This window comes from Carassius carassius, unplaced genomic scaffold (assembly GCF_963082965.1).
Source record: "Carassius carassius unplaced genomic scaffold, fCarCar2.1 SCAFFOLD_61, whole genome shotgun sequence".
NCBI classification, from domain to species: domain Eukaryota; kingdom Metazoa; phylum Chordata; class Actinopteri; order Cypriniformes; family Cyprinidae; genus Carassius; species Carassius carassius.
In genome coordinates, this window is record NW_026775074.1 from 957,187 (window position 1) to 981,418 (window position 24,232).

A 24,232-nucleotide genomic window follows, 5' to 3' on the forward strand; every position below is an offset into this window, starting at 1 on the left:
CATCCATTAATAGGGAACAGTTCAGCTTCCACATTTCTCCTCCTACCGTCACACCCGTGGAAAGTGAAAGGGTGCAAGACAGCATCATGTGATCAGGTCACCGTGGCCACCAGATCCAGTCTGTGTCCAGATCAGAGGGTCACTGCAGTCACCCGGATCCAGTACGTATCCAGACCAGATGCTGGATCAGCACCTAGAAAGGACCTCTACATCCCTGAAAGACAGCGGAGACCAGGACAACTAGAGCCCCAGATACAGATCCCCTGTAAAGACCTTGTCTCAGAGGAGCACCAGGACAAGACCACAGGAAACAGATGATTCTTCTGCACAATCTGACTTTGCTGCAGCCTGGAATTGAACTACTGGTTTCGTCTGGTCAGAGGAGAACTGGCCCCCCAACTGAGCCTGGTTTCTCCCAAGGTTTTTTTCTCCATTCTGTCACCGATGGAGTTTCGGTTCCTTGCCGCTGTCGCCTCTGGCTTGCTTAGTTGGGGACACTTCATCTACAGCGATATCGTTGACTTGATTGCAAATAAATGGACAGACACTATTTAACTGAACAGAGATGACATAACTGAATCCAATGATGAACTGCCTTTAACTATCATCTTTGCATTATTGACACTGTTTTCCTAATGAATGTTGTTCAGTTGCTTTGACGCAATGTATTTTGTTTAAAGCGCTATATAAATAAAGGTGACATTGACATTGACATTGACATTGACATCAGAAAAAAGAGAGGGGTCAATGTTGCATCGGTTGGCGGGCAGTCCCTTGTAAAAACATAGTCAAATCGAGAGGCTCTGGTGCCATCACCACTGAACTAGGTGAAGCCCTCCTCTCTTTGATGCAGTTGTTTAAAACAGTCAACTAACTTAAAATCCTTGACTAAATTTTGCAATAAAACCGATGTCTTATCGACCTTAAAATCTTCTCCTACTCTCTTCCTATCTGTTTTTGATAAAACACAGTTAAAATCCCCTGCTACTATTAGGGGAGCCCTGCCTAACATGTGGGGCTGCAGGTCTTCTACCTGTCTACCTGTTTTTTCTGTAAAACCATACACATTAAGAACCTTAAAATCTCTCCCTAAAAAAGTCAGTTTGCTAAAAGAGCCTGCCCTTCCCTCACCACAGTGCTATCCTTCACCGTGATGTTTGAATTTTTTATTAAAATAGCGACACCATCATTCTTGTTGAAGTTGGAGCCACTCCTTATTGAGGGCACAATGGTCCACATCTCCTCCAACTTCCTGTGGTTACTTAAAAAGGGCAGAGCACACTCTTGCAGTAAAAACAAATCTGACTTAAAAGACTTTAAAAGGGATAAAAGAACAGATAAGAACAGATTTTTTCGAAAATGTTTTATTGTCACAATAAACTCTGGTTACATGCACACATTTGATAGTATAAGAACAGATAAGAACATATTCTTTTTCATCAAATTACAGATATTCACATATGTCTTAAAGTAGGTGGACACAAATAGAGCATATTTGTATAGTTTGTAGTAGCATGAAAAAAATAAAAAATCTATATTTATAAAGATTAATACATCAAGTCATATTTGGACTTTGCCCAGTTTAAAACATCACTTAAATATAAAATTAAAAAAATTAATATACTAAAAAAAAAAGGAAACTTTGTCTACAGGTCCTTCTCAAAAAATAGCATATTGTGATAAAGTTCATTATTTTCCATAATGTAATGATAAATATTAAACTTTCATATGTTTTAGATTCATTGCACACCAACTGAAATATTTCAGGTCTTTTATTGTTTTAATACTGATGATTTTGGCATACAGCTCATGAAAACCCAAAATTCCTATCTAAAATAATTAGCATATTTCATCCGACCAATAAAAGAAAAGTGTTTTTAATACAAAAAAGTAAACCTTCAAATAATTATGTTCCGTTATGCACTCAATACTTGGTCGGGAATCCTTTTGCAGAAATGACTGCTTCAATGCGGCGTGGCATGGAGGCAATCAGCCTGTGGCACTGCTGAGGTGTTATGGAGGCCCAGGATGCTTCGATAGCGGCCTTAAGCTCATCCAGAGTGTTGGGTCTTGCGTCTCTCAACTTTCTCTTCACAATATCCCACAGATTCTCTATGGGGTTCAGGTCAGGAGAGTTGGCAAGCCAATTGAGCACAGTAATACCATGGTCAGTAAACCATTTACCAGTGGTTTTGGCACTGTGAGCAGGTGCCAGGTCGTGCTGAAAAACGAAATCTTCATCTCCATAAAGCTTTTCAGCAGATGGAAGCATGAAGTGCTCCAAAATCTCCTGATAACTAGCTGCATTGACCCTGCCCTTGATAAAACACAGTGGACCAACACCAGCAGCTGACATGGCACCCCAGACCATCACTGACTGTGGGTACTTGACACTGGACTTCAGGCATTTTGGCATTTCCTTCTCCCCAGTCTTCCTCCAGACTCTGGCACCTTGATTTCCGAATGACATGCAAAATTTGCTTTCATCCGAAAAAAGTACTTTGGACCACTGAGCAACAGTCCAGTGCTGCTTCTCTGTAGCCCATTTCCTGCACACGCCTGTGCACGGTGGCTCTGGATGTTTCTACTCCATACTCAGTCCACTGCTTCCGCAGGTCCCCCAAGGTCTGGAATCGGTTCTTCTCCACAATCTTCCTCAGGGTCCGGTCACCTCTTCTCGTTGTGCAGCGTTTTTTGCCACACTTTTTCCTTCCCACTGAGGTGCCTTGATACAGCACTCTGGGAACAGCCTATTCATTCAGAAATTTCTTTCTGTGTCTTACCCTCTCACTTGAGGGTGTCAATGATGGCCTTCTGGACAGCAGTCAGGTCAGCAGTCTTACCCATGATTGCGGTTTTGAGTAATGAACCAGGCTGGGTGTTTTTAAAAGCCTCAGGAATCTTTTGCAGGTGTTTAGAGTTAATTAGTTGATTCAGATGATTAGGTTAATAGCTCGTTTAGAGAACCTTTTCATGATATGCTAATTTTTTGAGATAGGAATTTTGGTTTTCATGAGCTGTATGCCAAAATCATCAGTATTAAAACAATAAAAGACCTGAAATTTTTCAGTTGGTGTTCAATGAATCTAAAATATATGAAAGTTGAATTTTTATCATTACATTATGGAAAATAATGAACTTTATCACAATATGCTAATTTTTTGAGAAGGACCTCTATATAACACTATTGTGCATGGAAGAAGGAGCAAGTGCGGAATTTTCTGTCCTTTCAGCCCCCAAGAAACAGAAACACCGAGACCTGGCTCCATGACCCCAGTGTAGATCCTCTTGAACCAAGGCACCGCTGCTCCACTTTACAACTTGGGGCATCTACGGGCAGTCAGGGCTTGTGGCTGCAGGGACCTTTTCTGGTGAAGCTTTGGCCCCTTCGTCCGACTGGCAACATGAGGCGTACTCCTGCTGCCTGAATTTTGCCAGCTGTTGGGTGGTGTGTAGGGACACCTGCATGTGCTTCCCTACCAGCAGGTTTCTGGAGGTCCAAATAGCGTCTTTAATACAATTTATTGTGAGCCAACAGTTAGTATACATTTCTGCTGGCAGGTCTCTCTGGCTCACCAATCCTATTACAGTCCAATAGTCCGGAACCCCCCCCCCTGCTGGCAGGTACGGTAATTGCAGGGGACCAGCCGTTGCCCACAGGTCCCTCGCAGCACTGCATTCCCAGAGCGCGTGCCTCACAGTCTCAGGCACGCCACACCCGGGCTTTGGACACGTAGAAATCTTTGCCATGCCCCGGGAATGCATCACAGCCCTGACCGAGAGGATCTCATCGGCTGCCATCTTTCTTATATAAAAGTGTAACTGTCCCAGTCCTAAAACTATCTGTTAATTTATCCAAGTCATAAAATTCATTAAAGAAAGCTAAAAGGTCATGTGCTAAAATATCCCAGAATGTTTTGTAAAACTCGAGTGGGAGGCCATCTTCTCCAGGTGACTTTCTTTCCTTGAAATGTTTTAAACATTTTTCCATTTCTATTAAGTTAAAATCCTTTGTCAAATACGTACTTTCCATTACTGTTTCGTTGATTAATTCTAAAACCTCCTTTAAGATATCGTTGTTTATATCTTTTTCTCCATATAATTCCTCATAAAAATCTTCCACCACTTTTAACATATTTTGTGTGCTTGTCACCAGGTTATTTTCTTTGTTTTTCAAACCTATCATGGCCCTTCCTCTGTTCACTATTTTACAAAAGAAATAACTTGTGCATTTTTCTCCTTCTTCTATTTCTCTTTCTCTACTTTGTAAAATAATTCTTTTGTTTTTTTATCTCTGATAGTTCTGCCATTGTCTTTTTTACTTGGCGAATATCTTCGTTAAAATCAAAACCTTGGTTACAAAGAGTAAAATAACGCTGAAATCGCATTTGTGTCATAAAAGTCTTTTAAAGTCTGCCATTGGCTGTACTGCTCCCTGAATTCTTTTACTATATTTGTATTCTGTAACAGGGAGCAGTTCAATCTCCAAAGTCCTCTACCTATTGCCACACCTATTGGAAGTGAAAGGGTGCATGTAAGCATAGTGTGATCTGAAATGAAAACAGGGGTTAATTTAGCATCTACTGGTATAAGGTCCCGTGTGAAGATGTGATCAATACGGGAGGCTCTAGTGCCATCACCACTAAACCAGGTGAGTCCTTGTTCTACAGGATGCATGGTTTTAAAACAGTCCGTCAAATTAAAATCTCTTATTATAGTCTGCAATAAAATCGATGTTTTGTCTATTTTAAAATCATCCCCTGCACCTTTCCTATCATTTTTGCTGATGATGCAATTAAAATCCCCTGCTAAAATGACTGGAGCCCTTCCTAAAAGTTGGGACTGCACATCTTCTAAAAGGTCATTCCTGTCATTCTTATCTGTAAAACCATAAATATTTAACACATTAAATTCATGTCCTAAAAAAGACAAATTTACTAAAAGTGCTCGACCGTCTCTCACTACTGTGCTCCTCTTCACCAGAATATAAGGATTTTTAATTAAAATTGCAATTCCGTCTGCCCGGTTATAGTTGGATCCACTCCACACCGATGGTAAATGGCCCCATTGCTTTTCCCATCTCCTGTAGTTTTTTTTTCAAAGGGTAGAGCACATTCTTGTAAAAGGAAAATGTCACTTTTTTGAGTTTGTAAGAAGGATAAAACAGTTTTTGCTCTCACACTTCTGACATTCAGGGTAGAGAGTGTAAGCGTCATGAGCAGAACAATTAAAAATGACAGATAAGATGTTTTAAAAGACATTAAAATTTACTAAAAATCATTTACAATGAATATCCATGTCCTGTGAAACAAGCTTTCCCCTTGATCTCATTGTCAGAGAATCAGGGGATTGAAGCTGCTTCCCCCTTGAGTTTGCTCTTGGGGTGGATGTTTGGAGTTCTATTGATAAAAAGGACACCTCATTGGAGAATCGAGTGGAAAGAGCCGATTTAGATCCTCTGAAGAAGAGGAAAAGGACGGTATTCCCACTCTGTCTCTTTTCTCATTTTTCTCCTCGATGGGAGATTGAGCATTCCTTTTTTTACTTGTCAGTTTAACACCTAGAAAATCATTACTCACCTCCTTATATTTGGATTTTTCTTGTTTTTCTAGGTTTTCCTCAGCTACTTTTTCTTGTTCTCGTTTGCTTTTTTGTATCCTCCCCTTTGCCCTTTTCATTTTTCTCTCCTTCATTACCAGTCAATGATTGGTGGAGTTCCATCTCCTCATTTTCGTCTGTAACAATCATATGATTTGGCAGGAAATTTGACATTAACTCCACCCCCTCTCTCTCCTTTCTTTCTTGTTTTTTGGTGGCCATTTTATTTGTTTTAACCTTGTTGGCAAACAACTTGGGGCAGTCCCTGTAGAGATGGTTAGACTCCAGATTGCACCTCCTGCCATTGGGACATTCATCAAATGTATGCCCAATTTCTCTGCATTTCCCACAAAATGACTTCTGGCAAGCTTCCACTAAATGCCCGACCACTCCACACCTAGGGCAGAGTTTGAGCATTCCTTGGTAATATATATATATGTCCTCTGTTTTCTCCAAGCACAATCACTGATGGAAGATGTGTCAGGCCCTGGAAGCCCTGGGGATCTTCCCACTGCTTAATGGGAATTTTCCAAGATCAGTTCCAGATACCATCTTCATCTAACATTTTCATGGCTTGTCCTCTCACAGAGCAGTATCTCCCAAACCAAGTACATACATCTTCCCCATTAACGGTTTCATTGAACATTCGGACAATAACCATTTTGTTGGTATTGTCTGTTAGTTTCTCCACCTTAAACATGGAAAAGTGGGTCTTTACATTTTCAAACCTAGACCAGAAGTCATTCAACAAACTAGCAGATTTAAAACTAACATCAAACCCTTTACTGAAAGGGAGGGACAAAATGCAATTTAAATCATGGGGACTGAATTTCAAGGTTTGCTGGACAAATTTGCGGGAAAAGTCCAAACGAGACAATTGAACAAGCTTTCCATCTTTCTCTAGAAAATTAAAACGCACGCTGTGGTAACTCCGTACGCCGGCACGAGCAGGCGACATTTTGGAGGCACCAACAGCTTAAAAGACTACGTCAAAAAGCTATACAATTGAAAAACAACGAAAACAGAAACAAATTACTTACCTTAAATCAAGGTCTTTGGGTAGAATTTCCACCTAAAGGAGATCACAAAAACACAACATTTATTCCAATAAAAAAAACACAGCTAAAAACAAAACAATATACCTCTTTGAAAGAAAGATGGAAAGTGCTATAAGAAAGCACCCCCTAATAACCTATTAGAGGCGATCGCAACACTGCCAAATGACAAGATACTTGATCTTAGCCAAAAGGCCGAGAAGCGATGCTGCTAAGACGCAGCGGGGAGGAAGCCGGACACGGCGATGCCCATCTCGGCTTTGGTAAGTCTGGGGGACCTAAAAATGCTGGGGGATGGTAGTACCCTCCCCTGTCTGCAACTTCACCTGGCCTCGTCACGATCGGCCTGACGCTGGCACTGCAGCGACGGAAAGTACGGCATTGCTCGTAACTCCCAAACGGTTCGTCGCAAAGCCACGTGCCTTATGTCATCGGAATCCTTGGCTCGAGCCAAACCAGACGCAGGTCTCAGATTGGCTCGTCGCTCTGACGGAATTTTCGGGTATTTGGGATTTTGTCGAAAACCTTCTTTTGCAACCTAGCGCCAGGTATTTGGCCCAGTCCCACCCAAATCAGCACAGAAAGCTTCTCTGGAGTCTGACTGTCAATAATCATCCAAAAAAGTGGAAATTTCCATTCACCTTGGCGAGGGGACCTCAAAACGTGCTAAGGTGGCGTGTCCGAGATGGCTCGAATGGCTATAACTCCAGGAAGGAATGAGATCCTGGAAAAAACCTCTTCTGCTTTGTTTCACCAACAATTTCAGGGGAGAGCGCGAACGCAGTCCCCCACTATCATAAATTATGCAGTCGAGATTCCCGCATTTGGGGAATTCGCAGGGGTCAGCATGGCCGGAGTGCAATGGGCAAGCCTCGCCCTGGGCGAACCGCCTTCTTGATCATGGTGTCTCCCCTGCCAGGTAAGTATGAAGGCCCAGGCGGTCAGCCAGAGGTATGATTTGCGTCTCTACCGTCCACACCAACGGTTAGCCCCCCTCCAGGAAAGGAAGGACGGGTGCCTTCCGTTACTTGCCTGGAAACTGCCAAGCTCATGGGGCGGTGCTTCCCAACGCCGGTTTTAGATGACTCTCTTTAACCAAACACACCTGATTCGATGCATCACCTCGTCTGTGAAAGACTTCAAGACCTCAGGTGGGTGCATCGTTCGTGGAAGAGTCCAAGACCCCATGAGGGCGCATCAGGAAAAAAGTTCACAATACACCACAGCATCTGCAATGGCAGATCTCATTCCTTGTTCTGCTACTCCCAGAAGGCGTGCCTCACGGTCTTGGGTGCACCACATCCGGGCCGTGGGCAGATGGGGTTCTTTGACATGCCTCAGGGAGTGCATCACGGCCCTGACCGGGAGGATCTCATGGGCAGCCATCCAAGCCAAGTCTCGGTGTCTGTTGTGAAGAGCTGAGTGGGATACATTCCGCCAAACTTTTTGGGCTTCACCTAGAGTGAGCCCGCGCACTGGACACACTTGTTCCCGTTCCTGCACAAGAGAGAGTGGATCGATGATTAGTTAAAACGGTCACACTTTCTTTTTCCAAATTAAATTTCTTTAAAAACGTCTTTATGTGGGTGTATGCTGGGGGTTGGTCAAAGGCAACCGGCGTTGTCAAGTCAATCTGTAAAATGTTTTGAGTTCTTAAGTAGGAGCCCATCCAAAACCGGGTCATGGCTGCTGTTTTGTCTTGTTTGGATGGGGTTCGGGCATGTTTTATATGTAGTGCAGTATAAAAAGCTCCTAAAAACAAGTAGGGGTCTGGCACTCCTTTTCCTCCATTTTGGGGTGCTTTCTTCATGGTTGCTCTTTTAAGTCTCTCCCACTTAGACCCCCACAAAAAATAAAACATTGCACGTTCCAGCGATACAAGAAAGAGTCTGGGGGGAAATAAAACAGAACACAACAATAAAACCAGGGGTAAAATCATGGCTTTTATGATTAAAACCTTTCCTTCAAATGTCAAACGTCTCAGTCCCCAGAAACCTAGTTTTTTCTGCACTTTAACCAACACATCATGCCAATTTCCACTCCCTCCCCCGTCCCTGTCAAATTTACTGCCCAATATTTTTAACTCTGTCTTTTTAAAAGTAGTGTCCAGTCCAGTAAGCTCGCTAGGTTTCCAGGGACCGTAAAACTGTGCCTGTGTTTTATCTCGGTTCAGTCTGGCTCCCGATGCTTTCCCAAACCAGTCTGTCAGGTCCATTGTCCTCTGTTTTGATAAAACGTCAGTATATAAAAGGTTGACATCATCCATATATAAAACGGTCTTTGCAGTCAGTCCTCCTGTCCCGGGTATAGTCAGTCCATTGATCCATTTATCCCTTCTCAATACCTGCGCTAAGGGCTCGATGCAAGCCACATACAGGAGAGGAGATAACGGACAGCCCTGACGGACCCCGATACGTATATCTATCGCTTTTGAGAGATTCCCGTTAACTAGGATTTTGCTGTTTATATCTTTATACAGCAATCCCACCCAAGCTAAAAACCTCCTGGGAAACCCCATTTTTTCCTAAACTTGAAACTAGTAGTGGTGCGAGACTCGGTCAAATGCTTTTTCAAAGTCTAAATTTAAAACTATCAGCCGAATATTTCTGTCTCTCGAATAACAGATGGCGTCTCTTATCAGTACGAGGCTGTCTGTGATCTTTCTCCCAGGGACAGCGCAGGCTTGATCCGGGTGGATCAGAGCTGCTAAAACTGTTGACATTCGTGTTGTTAAAAGTTTACTAAAAGTTTACAATCAAAAGGGTTATAGGACGCCAGTTTTTTAGATCGGTCTTGTCATCTTTTTTGTGTAGTAGGGTCATTATTCCTATCCTAAAACTGTCAGGGAGCTGGTCGATCTTTTCAAAGTCATTAAAAACAGCCAGTAAGTCTTGTCTTAAAATGTCCCAAAAGGTCAAATAAAATTCAAGAGGGAGTCCATCAACTCCAGGAGTTTTTCCTTTTTTGAATTTTTTAACACTTTTGTCTATCTCAGAAATGTTGAAGTCTTTTGTCAGACTGGTATTTTCTTTTACTGTTTTCTCTATGCTTGTTAAAATTTCACTTAAAATACTATTGTCACTTGCCTTTTCTTCATAGAGTTCTTCATAAAAGCTTTCTACTACTGATAAAATACCCTTTGTGTCTGTCATTGTTTCTCCTTCTTTATTTCTCAGTTTAAATATTGCTCTTCCTCCGTCCATGACTTTCTTAAAAAAGTATCTTGTGCATTTCTCGCCTTCCTCTATTTCCCTTTCTTTGCTCCTGAAAATAACACCTCTACTTTTGACCTCTGCTAATTCTGACATTTCTTTCTTAACTTCCTTAATTTCTTCGTTAAAATCAAAACCCAGACTAAGAAGATAAAAGTAAAGTTGTAGCCTCTTTTGCAGTCCCACCATTCGTCTTTTTTCCTTTAATTTTTTTAATTTTTTAATTTCTTTTTCCCTGCCCATCTAAAAAAGTCTTGGTCTTTCCCTTTACCATCTCCCACCACTGTGCTCATGAATCATAAAAGTCTTGTAAAGTCTGCCATTGGCTGTACTGCTCCCTGTAGTCTGTTGTGATCTCTATGTCTTTCAGCAGGGAGCAGTTCAATTTCCAAATCCCTCCACCTGTCGTCACACCTGTGGGAAAAGAAAGGGTGCAAGAAAGCATAACGTGATATGAAAAGAAAACAGGTGTTAGTTTAGCATCTACTGGTGTAAGGTCTCGCGTAAAGATATAATCTATACGGGAGGCTTTAGTGCCATCACCACTAAACCAGGTGAATGCTTTTTCCCCTGGATGCATGGTTCTAAAACAGTCAGTCAATTTAAAATCCTTTATAATGTTCTGTAGTAGAATTGACGTTTTATCCATTTTAAAATCCCCCCTCTCTCCTTTTCTATCATTTTTACTTAAGATGCAATTAAAATCCCCTGCTAAAATAAATGGGGTCTTCCCTAAAAGGTGGGACTGCACGTCTTCTAAAAGGTCGTTCCTTTCATTTTTATCTGTGAAAGCATACATATTTAAAATATTAAAATCATGTCCTAAAAAGGACAGATTTATTAAAAGAGCTCTCCCATCTCTCACCACTGTGCTACCCTTCACCAAGAGCTGAGGGTTTTTAATTAAAATGGCTACTCCATCTGCTCTGTTAAAATTTGATCCACTCCACACAGATACATGAGGCCATTGTTCTGCCCATCTCCTATAATTGGACATAAAAGGTAAAGCACATTCTTGTTAAAGCAGAATATTGCTATTTTGGGTTTGTAAAAAGGATAAAACCGTTTGAGCTCTCAACTGTGACCTCACACTTCTTACATTTAAGGTAGAGAGTGTGAGTGTCATGATAAAAACAGTTAAAAGGGATAAATACGACATTTTAGAAGACTAAAAATAACTAAAATTTCAATTAAAAAAGATATCTGTATCTTGGGAAACCAGCTTTTCCTTTTTTTCCCTATTTGGGGAATCAGGAGATTGAAGCGATTTCCCCCCTGAGCTAGCTCTAGGGGTTGATGTTTGGAGTTCTATTGACAAAAAGGATATTTCGTATAACTCCTGGAAGATCATTACTTACCTCTATCTCTCGTTTCTCCTCCACTACCTTTTCCTGTTCTTGGTTGTCTTGTTCACTATCCCCATCCTTGCTCTGTTCATCTGACTCCGTTTCTTTCTCTATTAGGGATTGATGGAGTTCCATCTCCTCATTTTCATCTGCTCCAATAGTATGGTTTGGCGGGAAGTTTGAAATTTGCTCCGCCCCCACTCTCTCCTTGCCTCTATCGTCCACTTTCTCTCCACCAACCACAGGGTTTGGCTGGAGATTTTAATTTGGCCCCGCCTCCTCGTTAACTTGTTGCACTTGCTCCTCAACTGCCATTTTGTGTGATTTAACTTTGTTGGCAAACGATTTGGGGCAATCTCTGTAAAGATGAGACAGGTCTCCACAAAGATTACACCTTCTGCCATTTGGACATTCTTCAAAGGAATGTCCAATTTCTCTACATTTGTTACAAAACACTTTCTGGCATGCTTCGACAAGATGTCCAAACTCCCCACATCGCCGGCAGAGTTTGGGCATTCCCTGGTAATGGATGTAGCCCCTGTTTTCTCCCAGAACTATCATTTGTGGTAAATGCCTCAGACCTTGGAAGCCCTGGGGGTCTTCCCATTGCTTAATGGGGACCCTCCAGGAACAATTCCAAATGCCGTCTTCATCATAAACCTTCATAGCCTGGCCCCTTACAGTGCAAAATCTACCCAGCCATATACAAATATCTTCTCCATTCACAGTCTCATTGAACATTCTAACGATAACCATTTTTTGTGTGTTATCAGTTAGTTTCTCAACTTTAAACATGGAAAACTGGGTCTTGTGTGTGTCAAAGCGCTGCCAGAAGTCATTTAACAGTGCTGCATTTTTAAAACTCACATCAAAGCCTTTATTAAAAGGCAGGGTTAGAATGCAATTTAAATCAGCAGGGTTAAAACCTAGAAGTTTTTGCATCATTTTCCTTGAAAAATCCAACCTAGACATTTCCATTAACTTACTATCTTTTTCTAAAAACAGGAATCGAGTGCTGTGGTGCCTCCGCATGCCGGCACGGGCAGCCGACATGTTGGAAGCACCCACAGCTAAAAGAGATTAAACAAACTAAAATATTACTACAACAATAAAAGAAACTTAAAACAGAAATAACTTACCTTAAGACCAGTGTCTCAATAAAAAACTCCTCTTAAAAAAAACAAGCACAACACAATATGAAAGACAATAAATAATAAAAAAGTATGCTCAAAGCAATACAATATACCTCTCGGAAGGTGTAGGACGTGCTATGGCAAAGCACAACCTAAGTACCTCCAAGAGGCGATCGCTGTCTCTTTCTCCAAGCCAGACACTTGATCTTAGCCAAAAGGCCGAGAAGCGATGCTGCTAAGACGCAGCGGGGAGGAAGCCGGACACGGCGATGCCCATCTCGGCTTTGGTAAGTCTGGGGGACCTAAAAACACTGGGGGATGGTAGTACCCTCCCCTGTCTGCAACGTCACCGGGCCTCATCACGATCGGCCTGATGCTGGCACTGCAGCGACGGAAAGTACGGCATCGCTTGTAACTCCCAAACGGTTCGTCGCAGAGCCACGTGCCTTATGTCATCGGAATCCTTGACGGAATTTTCGGGTATTTGGGATTTTGTCGAAAACCTTCTTTTGCAACCTAGCGCCAGGTATTTGGCCCAGTCCCACCCAAAGCAGCACAGAAAGCTTCTCTGGAGTCTGCCTGTCAATAATGGTGGCGTGTCCGAGATGGCTCAAATGGCTATAACTCCAGGAAGGAATGAGATCCCTTCACCCAAATCGGCACACCTGTGCAGGGGCTCAGTCAGAGGCCAGGTGAAAAAGGGGCGCTGCGACAGGCCACTCGGTGGCGCTGTAAGCGACAACAAAATTAATACCAATTGAAAAAAGGACAACCAAACAACATGGAGACAGCTACAGCTAGGCTGCAGTCAGTCCAATCGACTTTCAAAGTAAGGTCTGTGCTATATTCGAACTAAACCACCCACCAGGGTCCGATTCTTCAAGAGCGTAACTGACTTTGTTTCACAGGCGCACAACACATACCTCGCATGTGACAGAACTCCCCATTCTGAAACACAAAAAAAAAAAACCTGGAAAAAACCTCTTCTGCTTTGTTTCACCAACAATTTCAAGGGAGAGCGTGAACGCAGTCCCCCACTACCATAAATTATGCAGTCGAGATTCCCGCATTTGGGGAATTCGCAGGGGTCAGCATGGCCGGAGTGCAATGGGCAAGCCTCGCCCTGGGTGAACCTTTTTTTTTTTTTCTGGGTGAACCTTTTTTTATTTTTACTTAAAAAAGCCACTCAAGGAAATTACAAAGAGAAAGAAAGAAGGAACAGAGCTTAGCGTATAACACATACAATTCCATATTACATAACTCAGTTAACCAATCTTCCATACCTCATTAAAGGGAGAGACATTTGGTATGTTCCAAATCTTATCCATTTCATCAACTGTCATTTTCTGTGCGTCTCTTACAATATAGTCCAATACTTCTTAAGCTCGATTTTACCACTGATTTAACTGGGATCTCATGAGACCGAAATACACAAATATTTCTAGATTTCCATAACCCTTCTTTAAAGATGTTTATAATTGCCCACCAACGAATCCATTTATTGAAATGGACCTCTTTTAATTCTCCATACCAAATATCTCCCTCGCTTGGCATTCTGTACAGATTCAACAACCATGGTCGTATTTGATTCCATATCCTCTGAGCATATGGACATTCCCACAGACAGTGCTTAATAGTCTCTTCTTCACCACAGTATGTTCTAGGACATAGCATGGTACGAGTACAATTTCTTTTCTTCAAGAAGACCCGGGTGGGTAAACAATTCTGTATAACTTGCCAAGCGATATCTTTATGGCAATTAAATAAAAAGTCATTGTTTACATTCCTCCAAACTTTGACACATTCCGATTCAATAAGCTTGCCAACAGGGGTCATTCTAAGTAATAGAGGAGATAACTTTCCTTCTATTAGTGATCTATTCAAATTAACAATTGAAATATTAGCCCAAGACACTTTCTTTATTAAACACAATATACTATCGTACATAGCTGGTCTAATTTCTGCATGTGGGGTGTTTTGTGGAGTTCTCTTATTCCATAATCTCCTTATTTCTTGGCCTACCCAAAACCTTGCAAAGAAGCTGCTGATATTTATTTCTTCATCATTTAAACAAGCTTTTACTATAGGGAGAAGAATCATGGCATCAAATTTGACTTCAATATCCGGTACTGCTAATCCTCCTATCTCAGTTTTTTTATATAATATTTCACGTTTCAATTTCTCTTGGTTAGAACCCCATAAAAAAAACGAAACATCATTTTCTTTACTGTATTTAAGAAACGTCTTGGGGCGGTCAAAGTTGCCGCTATATATGTGAGCGATGCTATAATCTCTGCATTAATTATTAATACTTTACCCCTAAGAGTGAGGACTCTTTCTTCCCACTGTTTTATTTTCCACTCTATTTGATGTAATCTAGAGTTCCAATTTCTTTCTTCCATATCCTTACACCATACCATTCCTAAAATTTTAATGGCTTTATCTTGATTTTTCAATCCAAAATTTTGTTTAGGTTCTGACCAATTCAGATATAAAATCTCACTTTTACTTCTATTAATCTTCATGCCAGTTGCTAGCATAAAACGATCACATACCTAGCAACGGAGATAAGCCACAGCCCTGGCGTACTCCTGAACGAACCATAACAGGCGGTGACAGATGGCCATTAACCAAAATAAGACTCTGACACTGTGTATATAACAGATTGATCCATCAATACATTGATTTCCCAAGGCCGGAACTATGTAGCACTTTGCGTAGAAATCGATGATCAATACTGTCAAAGGCCTTTTCTAAGTCTAATCCCAAAACACATAAGGGTATTTTGCGATCTTGAGTATAGAGAAAAGAATCTCGTATCAGAGCCAGATTCTGTTGTAAGGATCTACCCTTTATCCCACATGTTTGATCATCCCCTATTAAACCTGTCATAATAGGTTGGAAACGGAAAAATATCGCTTTGGACAATATTTTTACATCAGTTCCCAACAAGGTTAAAGGGCGCCAATTCTTCAGGTCAGATTTATCCCCTTTCTTAAATAAAACTGAAAAAATACCCTCTCTCAAAGTTGGGGGGAGTTTACCTAAATTAAGACTTTCTTTAAACATTACCAACATTGTATCTTTCAACTCTTCCCAAAATTTGACCTAAAATTCTTTGGGCAAACCATCCATGCCTGGACATTTATTACCTTACATACTATTCAGCGCTTTCGTCAAATCTACGGTCGTGAAATCTCTTTCCATATCGATCAGCAGTTCTTCTTCTATATGACTTTCTGACAGAAGATTACACATAGTTTCCTCATCTATTTCCTTTTCAGAGAACAGATCTTGATAAAAGGAATGAATGTATGAAATTAAATCTTTTGTTTCAGTTATGATTTCATTATCTTGTTTTTTTAGTTCATCTATAACCGATCTTGACCGGAGCACTTTTTTAAAGAAATAGCGGGTGCACTTTTCATTGGATTCCATATGTTGTAATCTACTCCTTATGAAACTCCTACTCTGTTCAGCATAAATATCTGAAATACTTTTTTTGAGTTTCATGATATCATCAATAACATCAAATCCGGAATGAGCCATAGTATAGAATTGTTGTAATTTATTTTGGTATAATTTACAAGCGCAGGCTTTGCTCTTTTTAATTCTTGTACCTTCTTCCATAAAGAATTTTTTCGTTCTAATTTTAAAATCTTCCCACCATTCGCCTATAAAGTTATATAGAGGCTGCAAGCTTTTCCATTGACTCAATTTTTCTTTGTAACAACGTACAACTTCCTGATTCAATAATAAGCTAATGTTCAATTTCCAAAACCCCATACCCCTCACTCTTACCCCTTCAAATCCTAACTCAACCTCTATTTTCGCATGATCGGAAAAAAAAGTTGGGTTTATCCCAGAATTCAGTATTGTAATCTGTGGTGATGTAAAAAGAAAATCAATTCTAAAATAGCTCCGACCATTGGACCAACTATATACCGGGGTATCTGGGTGTTTAAATCTGAAGGAATCAACTAAACCGAAGTCTTTTACTAATTTAATCAATTCTTGGGAACTCGAGTCCAAATAGGTAGAAGAGAAATAATTTCGATCCTTCTGACTTAATGGACAATTGAAGTCTCCTCCTAAAATTAATTCTTTCCCACAAATTAATAAAGGTATTATTGCTTTCAAGAATTCTTTTCGACCTTGTAGGTCTGTGGGGCAATATACGTTAATCACACGAAAACAAATATTTTCTAATTTTACATCAGCATATATCAATCTCCCATTTACAACCTCTTGTGTTTTAAGAACTGTTAAAGCATTACCTTTAAAAAGGATTGCAACACTCGAAGATTTGTTATTGTTATCTCCAGACCAAAAAGACTGACCATATGTCTATCTGTCCTCTAGTTGTTTATAATCTAGTTTAAAACTTATATTGCACTCCTGAAGTAAACAAATATCATGATCTGCATTATGTAAATAGGAAAACACAGAATTGCATTTCACTGGATCCATTATGCCTCTTGTGTTAATAGTTGATATCGATAGGGGGGCCATGGAGGGAAAAAGGGGGAGGGTGAGGCAGAGAGCATTAAGGAGGTTCCGTTGTGCTTTTCGGCCTTTTCCTCTTTTTCTTTTTTTCTTGTGTTCCCGGTCTTATGGGAAGCGGCTGTTTGTTCATTTGCATAGTACAAGAAAGGGTAGTCATTTCGTTAGAGTCGAGGAAAGGGGTCAAATTGGATGACAGGGATGCCCAACTTAATAAGTCCTCTTGGTCTTGGATTCCTGATGGGACATTGGACGGTGGAGAGGAATCTCTTCCTTCTACCATAGGCTCGCCAGATGAGGAGGAATGCGAAAGAAGAGAAAAGGGGGCGGGAGGAATCTCCAAAGCATCAAGTAGTATATTTCTATTACAGGACTGGGGTTTCTGTGCAGGAGTGGAATAACCCAGTAGGGGAAACTCTATAAGTGATTTAGGTGAATTCATTTCCAGATGGAACTTTTGTTCTTGCGTAACAATGTTTTCACCATTTCTTGCTACATTTTCTTTCCCTGATGGTCCAAAATCTTCTTTGCCGGAAATCAAAAGGGAGAGAGTTCTCAAAGTGGCATCTTCACCTTGTTCCTTTGTTGTATTGGCTACTGAGAGGTGTTGTTTTTTAGGGATATGATCATCCATTTCAGTTACTTCCGAAGGATTAATCTTCTCTTCCAAAGTCGTCACTGGTTGATGTCGAACTTTATTTGCATATGCAGACGGACAATTTTGAAATCTATGATTATCTGCACAACATAGATTGCACTTCAAAGGTACCGGGCAGTTTTTGGAAAGATGACCATGGTTTTTGCAATTTCTACAGAAAATTGATTCACATTGGGCTGCTAGATGGTTCAGTGATCCACATTTCCTACACTCCTTAGGTTGGCCATTATAGAACACAAAGCCTCCAATGGTGCCTAATTGGATGACTGATGGCAGATGGAGGAGCTCTCCTTTTTAGTTAGTTCTCAACCGAACCTGGTATTTGGATGCTCCAGTCTTAATTCCATCTTCGTCTTCGGCTTTTGTGACTGCGCAGTGCAATGAGAGCCATGTCGAAATATCTTCAATTTTGATCTTTTCTGAATACATCATCACAGTCACAGTTGTGAATTCTCTCTCAGCCAAGGGGATCAATTCAATCTTTTGAAAACAGGCAGCTTCTTTCTTTTTTGTCCGAAATCTTTCCAAGCATTGTTCATATAACAATAGAGTAGCAAAAATAACTTCAAACGTTTTCCTACCCGGTAAGACAAAGATGTAGTCCAGTTGAGAAGGGTTGAAATCCAACTCTGTTTGTAGTATCCTTCTGCTGAAAGTCATCCGATCCATTTCTAAGTCTTCCAACAGCTCAGATCTTGCCGCATTCCGCCGTGGTGCTTGAGTCGCCATTATCTTTCTGCAATCCCCAAGTGTTGAGGGCAGGCAAAACGAAAAAGAGTTCTGAACCAAGAATGACAAACAAGCCCTGGGTGAACCGCCTTCTTGATCATGGCGTTTTCCCTGCCAGGTAAGTATGAAGGCCTAGGCGGTCAGCCAGAGGTATGATTTGCGTCTCTACCATCCACACCAATGGTTAGCCCTCCGCCCCCCTCCAGGAAAGGAAGGACGGGTGCCTTTCGTTACTGGCCTGGAAACTGCCAAGCTCATGGGCCGGTGCTTCCCAACGCCGGTTTAAGATGACTCTCTTTAACCAAACACGGCATCGTTCGTAACTCCCAAACGGTTCGTCGCAGAGCCACGTGCCTTATGTCATCGGAATCCTTGGCTCGAGCCGAACCAGACGCAGGTCTCAGATTGGCTCGTCGCTCTGATGAAATTTTCGGGTATTTGGGATTTTGTCGAAAACCTTCTTTTGCAACCTAGCGCCAGGTATTTGGCCCAGTCCCACCCAAAGCAGCACAGAAAGCTTCTCTGGAGTCTGCCTGTCAATAATCATCCCAAAAAAGTGGAAATTTCCATTCACCTTGGCGAGGGGACCTCAAAACGTGCTAAGGTGGCATATTCCGAGATGGCTCGAATGGCTATAACTCCAGGAAGGAATGAGATCCCTTCACCTAAATCGGCACACCTGTGCAGGGGCTCAGTCAGAGGCCAGGTGAAAAAGGGCGCTGCGTCAGGCCACTTGGTGGCGCTGTAAGCTAAAAAAAATGAAAATTTAAATGTAAAAGGACAATCAAACAAAGATGAAAACACCCGAAACGCAGTGGGATGGTAGTACCCTACCCTGTCTGCAACGTCATCGGGCCTAGTCCCGATCGGCCTGACGATGGCACTACAGCGACGGAAAGTACGGCATCGCTCGTATTTTTTAGATTTTGTCCAAAACCTTCTTTTGCAACCTAGCGCCAGGTATTTGGCCCAGTCCCACCCAAATCAGCACAGAAAGCTTCTCTGGAGTCTGACTGTCAATAATCATCCAAAAAAGTGGAAACTTCCATTCACCTTGGCGAGGGGACCTCAAAACAACAAAGGTTGTATTTTATTTTTAAACCATATGTATTTATTCTATGTATACTGAAAAGTTAAAAAATTGTGTGATAAAAAAAACTAAGAAATGTGTGTGAAAAAGTTAAAATAAAAAATGTAAAAAAAGGAAAATGGTGACAATAAAACTTTTTCGAAAGAAAAAATCTGTTCTTACCAGTTTAATATCTGATACGTCCCCCATCCACGGACTACATATTAAATGGATTTTTAGATCACGGAGCTGGAGCCGGGGCTTGCTCCGTCCACTCCACGCATGCAGATGCTGTGGTTTATTGGGCACTCTCTTCTGATGTGCCCTCCTGTGGTCTTGGACTCTTCCACGAATGACGCACCCACCTGATGCGCCCTCCTGGGGTCTTGGACTCTTTCACGAACGATACACCCACCTGAAATCCAGTGCAACAAGAAATAACATGATTTTAATTATTCTTTTGTAGTCTTTTATCGTCTTTTGTTTTAAATGCCTAATACCTTTATAACCATACTGCTCATGGCTCTCACCATCTCTACTCTAAATGTGAGAAGTGTGAAGAGCAAAATAAGAGCACAGAGTATTTTAGCCTATTAGAAATCTTTTAAATCAGATTTGTTTTTATTACAAGAATGTGGTTTGCCTTTTTTATTGAATTATAGGGAGTGGGCGGAGCTTTGGACCCCAGGGCTTTCTATGTGGAGTGGGTCCAATTTTAACAAAAATGATGGTGTTGCCAATTTAATAAACAATCCAAATATCTTGGTGAAGGGCAGCACTGTGGTGAGGGATGGGTGGGCAATTTTAGCAAATCTGACTTTTTTAGGCAATTTTTTATGTTCAAAATGTGTACGTTTTTACGGAAAAAATGATAGGTATGAGTTTTTGGAAGACCTGCAACCCCACATGCTAGGTAGGGCTCCCCTAGTGGTAGCAGGGGTTTTTAATTGTGTTTTATCCAAGACAGACAGGAAGGGGGTAGGGGATTATTTTAAGATTGATAAGACATTGGTTTTATTACAAAGTTTAGTCAGAGATTTTAGGTTAGTTGACTGTTTTAAAAAAATGCATCAGAGAGAGGAGGGCTTCACCTGGTTTAGTGGTGATGGCACCAAAGCCTCTTGAATTGACTATCTTTCTACAAGAGACTGCCAGCCAACCAATGCTACATTGACCCCACTCTTCTTTTCAGATCACTTAATGCTATCTTGCACACTTTCACTATCCACTGGTGTGACAGTAGGGGGAGGGTTTGGAAGCTGAACTGTTCCCTTTTAGAGGATGAAGAGATAGTCAGTGAGTACAGGGAGCAGTTCAGCCAATGGCAGACCCTCCAAGACTTTTATGATACACGTGCACAGTGGTGGGACAAGACAGTTTTTTAGGAAGGTAGGGAAAGACAAAAAGAATAGGGAAAAGAGATGCATGATGGGGTTGCAAAAAAGACTACAAAGATATTTTAATGTTTTAAACAATGGTTTTGATTTTAATGAAGATATTAAAAAAGTTAAGGAAGGGATGTCGGTGTTAACCGAGATACAAAGTAAAGGTGTTATTAGAAGGCGACAAGTGTGCTAGGTATTTTTTAAAATAGATTACTTCACGGGGTGGGGCAATTACAACAGAAGGTATTTTAAAGGAAACTGAATCTTTTTATGAAAATGTATACAGTGAAAAGAAGTACACACAATTTTAGAAATGCAAAAAGTTCTTAAAAGTTTTAAATGACGAAAGTCCCCTGGAGTAGACGGTCTTCCTCTAGAGTTTTATTTGACATTTTGGGATATTTTAGCACATGACTTACTGACTGTTTTAAAATAATTTGAGACTCTCGACAGACTTCCTGAGAGCTTTAGAATAGGGATAATGTCACTTTTATACAAAAAAGGAGACAAGACTGACTTGCAGAATTGGCGACCAATTACTCTTTTAAACTTTGACTGCAAACTTTTTAGCAAAATTTTATCTATGCGTATGTCGACCGTTTTAAAGGAAGTGATCCACCCGGATCAAGCATGTTCGGCTAGTAGTCCTAAATTTAGATTTTGAAAAAGCATTCGACCACATCTCGCACAAGTTCCTTTTCAAGATACTGGAAAAAATGGGGTTCCCAGGGAGGTTTATAGTCTGGGTGGGACTGCAATACAACCGTCTGGTTAGCAGAATTTTTGTTAACGGGCATTTATCAAAAAATGTGAATATCCACAGCGGCGTCCGACAGGGGTGTCCTTTATCTCCCCTCCTGTATGTGGTTTGTATTGAGCCACTGGCACAGATCTTGAGAAGGGACAAATGGATTAAAGGACTAGACCTGCCTGGGATGGGAGGACTAGACCTGCCTGGGATGGGAGGACCGACGGCGACCTGTGTTTTATACATGGACGACGTAACTCTTTTAGCCACGGACGTTTATCTATACGAAGAGCAATGGACTTGACTGACTGGTACAGTCGGTTCTCGGGCGCTAAACTTAACAGAAACAAGTCCGAGGCCCAGCTCTTTGGGAGACATAGACACAAGTGGACTTGATTTAGCTTTTAAAGAGAATGATTTTAACATTTTAGGAGTGAAGTTTGACAAATAGGGTGGAGGACGGGGAAACTGGAATGACATGTTAGGGAAAGCTAGGCAAAGACTGGGGTTTTAGGGACTGAGACAGATGACGTTTGAAGGCAAGGTTTTAATTTTTAAATCTGTGATTTTACCACTGATTTTACTTGTCTGTTCTGATTTTAGCCCTGCTCGGCGGTTCCTGGTGAAACTGGAGAGGGCGGTGTTTTACTTCCTGTGGGGGTCCAAGTGGGAGCGCCTGAAGAGGGAGACCATGAAGAAAAGGCTGGAGAACGGTGGAAAAGGCCTCCAAGACCCCCACCTGTTTTTAGGCAACCGCTTCACCGCCCTGCATATTAGTTATTCCATGACCCCATCCAAAGAAAACAATATGGCTGCAATGGCACAATTTTGGATGGGGTCCCCTATCCTAAGAACTTTGAAAATTTTACCAGTGGATTTGAAAATTCTAGTGTCTTTTAACTTGCCTAAAGAGTACAGTTTTATAAAAAAAAAGTTTTTAAAGAAATACCTTTTAGAGAGTGAAGATGTCACCATTTTAACTAATCACAAGTCTCTAATTTCTGTTGTGCAGGAACGGGAACCGGTGAGTCTAGTTCCGGGCCTTACACTAAGTGAGGCCAAACAAGTTTGGCGGAATGTGACTCACCCCACTGCAATTCGGCTCAACATCATCAAGGATGCCATCTGGGCAACCAGAAACCTGCTGTTGGGGTAGCGCGTTACGGTAACCCTCCATGCATGCGAGCTAAAGGTAACATCAACGCTGCAGGGGTACAGGACGACAATATTCGGACAAGGGGGCCGGGGTCACACAGAGAGAGTCCTGGCATGCACCGACCCTGGCTGCCCGTAGATGCCCCCTCACCACCCTGGTTATGGGAACAGCGGGCCAGCAGGCCGGCAGAGAGGGGATCTTTGCTGAGCCCATAAAGTGGCATCTCATGTCCCTGTTCACGAGAGTGGGGTGAAGACCTACTTGATAAGGACTCACCCCTGGTCTTGCGCAACAAATGATTTTTAATTGGTGTTTTTATTGTGTTTTATCTATGGAATTGGTTTTATTAACTTATAGATGAGGCTTGTTTGCTTTTTTAATTTGTATTTTACTTTTGAAATCCACACCTTTTAAACACACCTCAAACATGGACATTTAAAAACAAGCAAAACAGTATTTTTAATCAAACGCTTTTTAACAATTATTGTTTTTTGTTTTGTTTTTTACCATGTGTATTTAGAATACATTATATTGCTTGCTTTAATGTGTGCTTAAAAAGAAAAATGTGTGTGAAATGTAAAAATGCAAATGGGAAAAATGAAAATGGTGACAATAAAACTTTTTCGAAAGAAAATCTGTTCTTATAAGTTTAATATCTGAAACGTCCCTTATCATAAACCAATAAACCCTTATCTGCCATTGCAGATGCTGTGGTTTATTGCGAACTCTCTTCTGATGCGCCCTCCTGGGGTCTTGGACTCTTCCACGAACGACGCACCCACCTGAGGTCTTGGAGTTTTTCACTGATAAGGTGATGCATCGAATCAGGTTTGTTTGGTTAAAGGAAGTCATCTAAAACTGGCGTTGGGAAGCACCAGCCCATGAGCTTGGAAGTTTCCAGGCCAGTAATGGAAGGCACCCGTCCTTCCTTTCCAGGTATGTGTTGTGCGTCTGTGAAACAAAGTCACTTACGCTCTTGAAAAATCGGACCCTGGTGGGTGGTTTAGTTCGAATTCAGCACAGACCTTACTTTGAAAGTCGATTGGACTGACTGCAGCCTATCTTTAGCTGTCTCCATGTTTGTTTGGTTGTCCTTTTTCAATTCGTTTTAATTTTGTTTTCGCTTACAGCGCCACCAAGTGGCCTGTCACAGAGCCGTTTTTCACCTGACCTCTGACAGAGCCCCTGCATAGGTGCGCCGATTTGGGTGAAGGGATCTCACTCCTTCCTGTAGTTATAGCCATTTGAGCCACCTTGGACACTCCACCTTAAGACGTTTTGAGGTCCCCTCGCCAAGGTGAATGGAAATGTCCACTTTTTTGGATGATTATTCATTGCTCCATGTGACTAGTAAGACAATTCTCAAATAACTATTATGATGACTTTTGTTCCATCCGCTTAAATGATAAAAGTACTTGCGCTGTAAAATCTATTAAGACTGTGTCTGTTTCCCGAATAATGAGGTCAAAATATAAATTTAATGTTGGATCTAGAAAAATACTTATCGTGATTAAACCAGAAACATGTAAAGTAAATGAACAAAAACAATCTTTAAAGTTTGGGCTCATAAATATTAGATCACTCACACCCAAAGCAGTTATTGTAAATGAAATGATCACAGATAATAGTTTTGATGTACT

At 41.3% G+C, this 24,232-nt stretch overlaps 1 non-coding gene and 2 pseudogenes across 1 annotated transcript; 1 reads left to right on the top strand and 2 right to left on the bottom strand.

Annotated features, from left to right (window-relative positions):
* Positions 1–7,416: 7,416 nt before the first annotated feature.
* LOC132134745 (U1 spliceosomal RNA) lies at positions 7,417–7,580 on the bottom strand. The gene has a single exon (XR_009429740.1). It is a non-coding gene; the product is annotated as a U1 spliceosomal RNA (small nuclear RNA).
* Positions 7,581–13,353: 5,773 nt separating this feature from the next.
* Positions 13,354–13,543, bottom strand: LOC132134669 (U1 spliceosomal RNA; annotated as a pseudogene).
* A 5,910-nt stretch (positions 13,544–19,453) lies between these two features.
* On the top strand, positions 19,454–19,617 carry LOC132134734 (U2 spliceosomal RNA; annotated as a pseudogene).
* Positions 19,618–24,232: the final 4,615 nt, after the last annotated feature.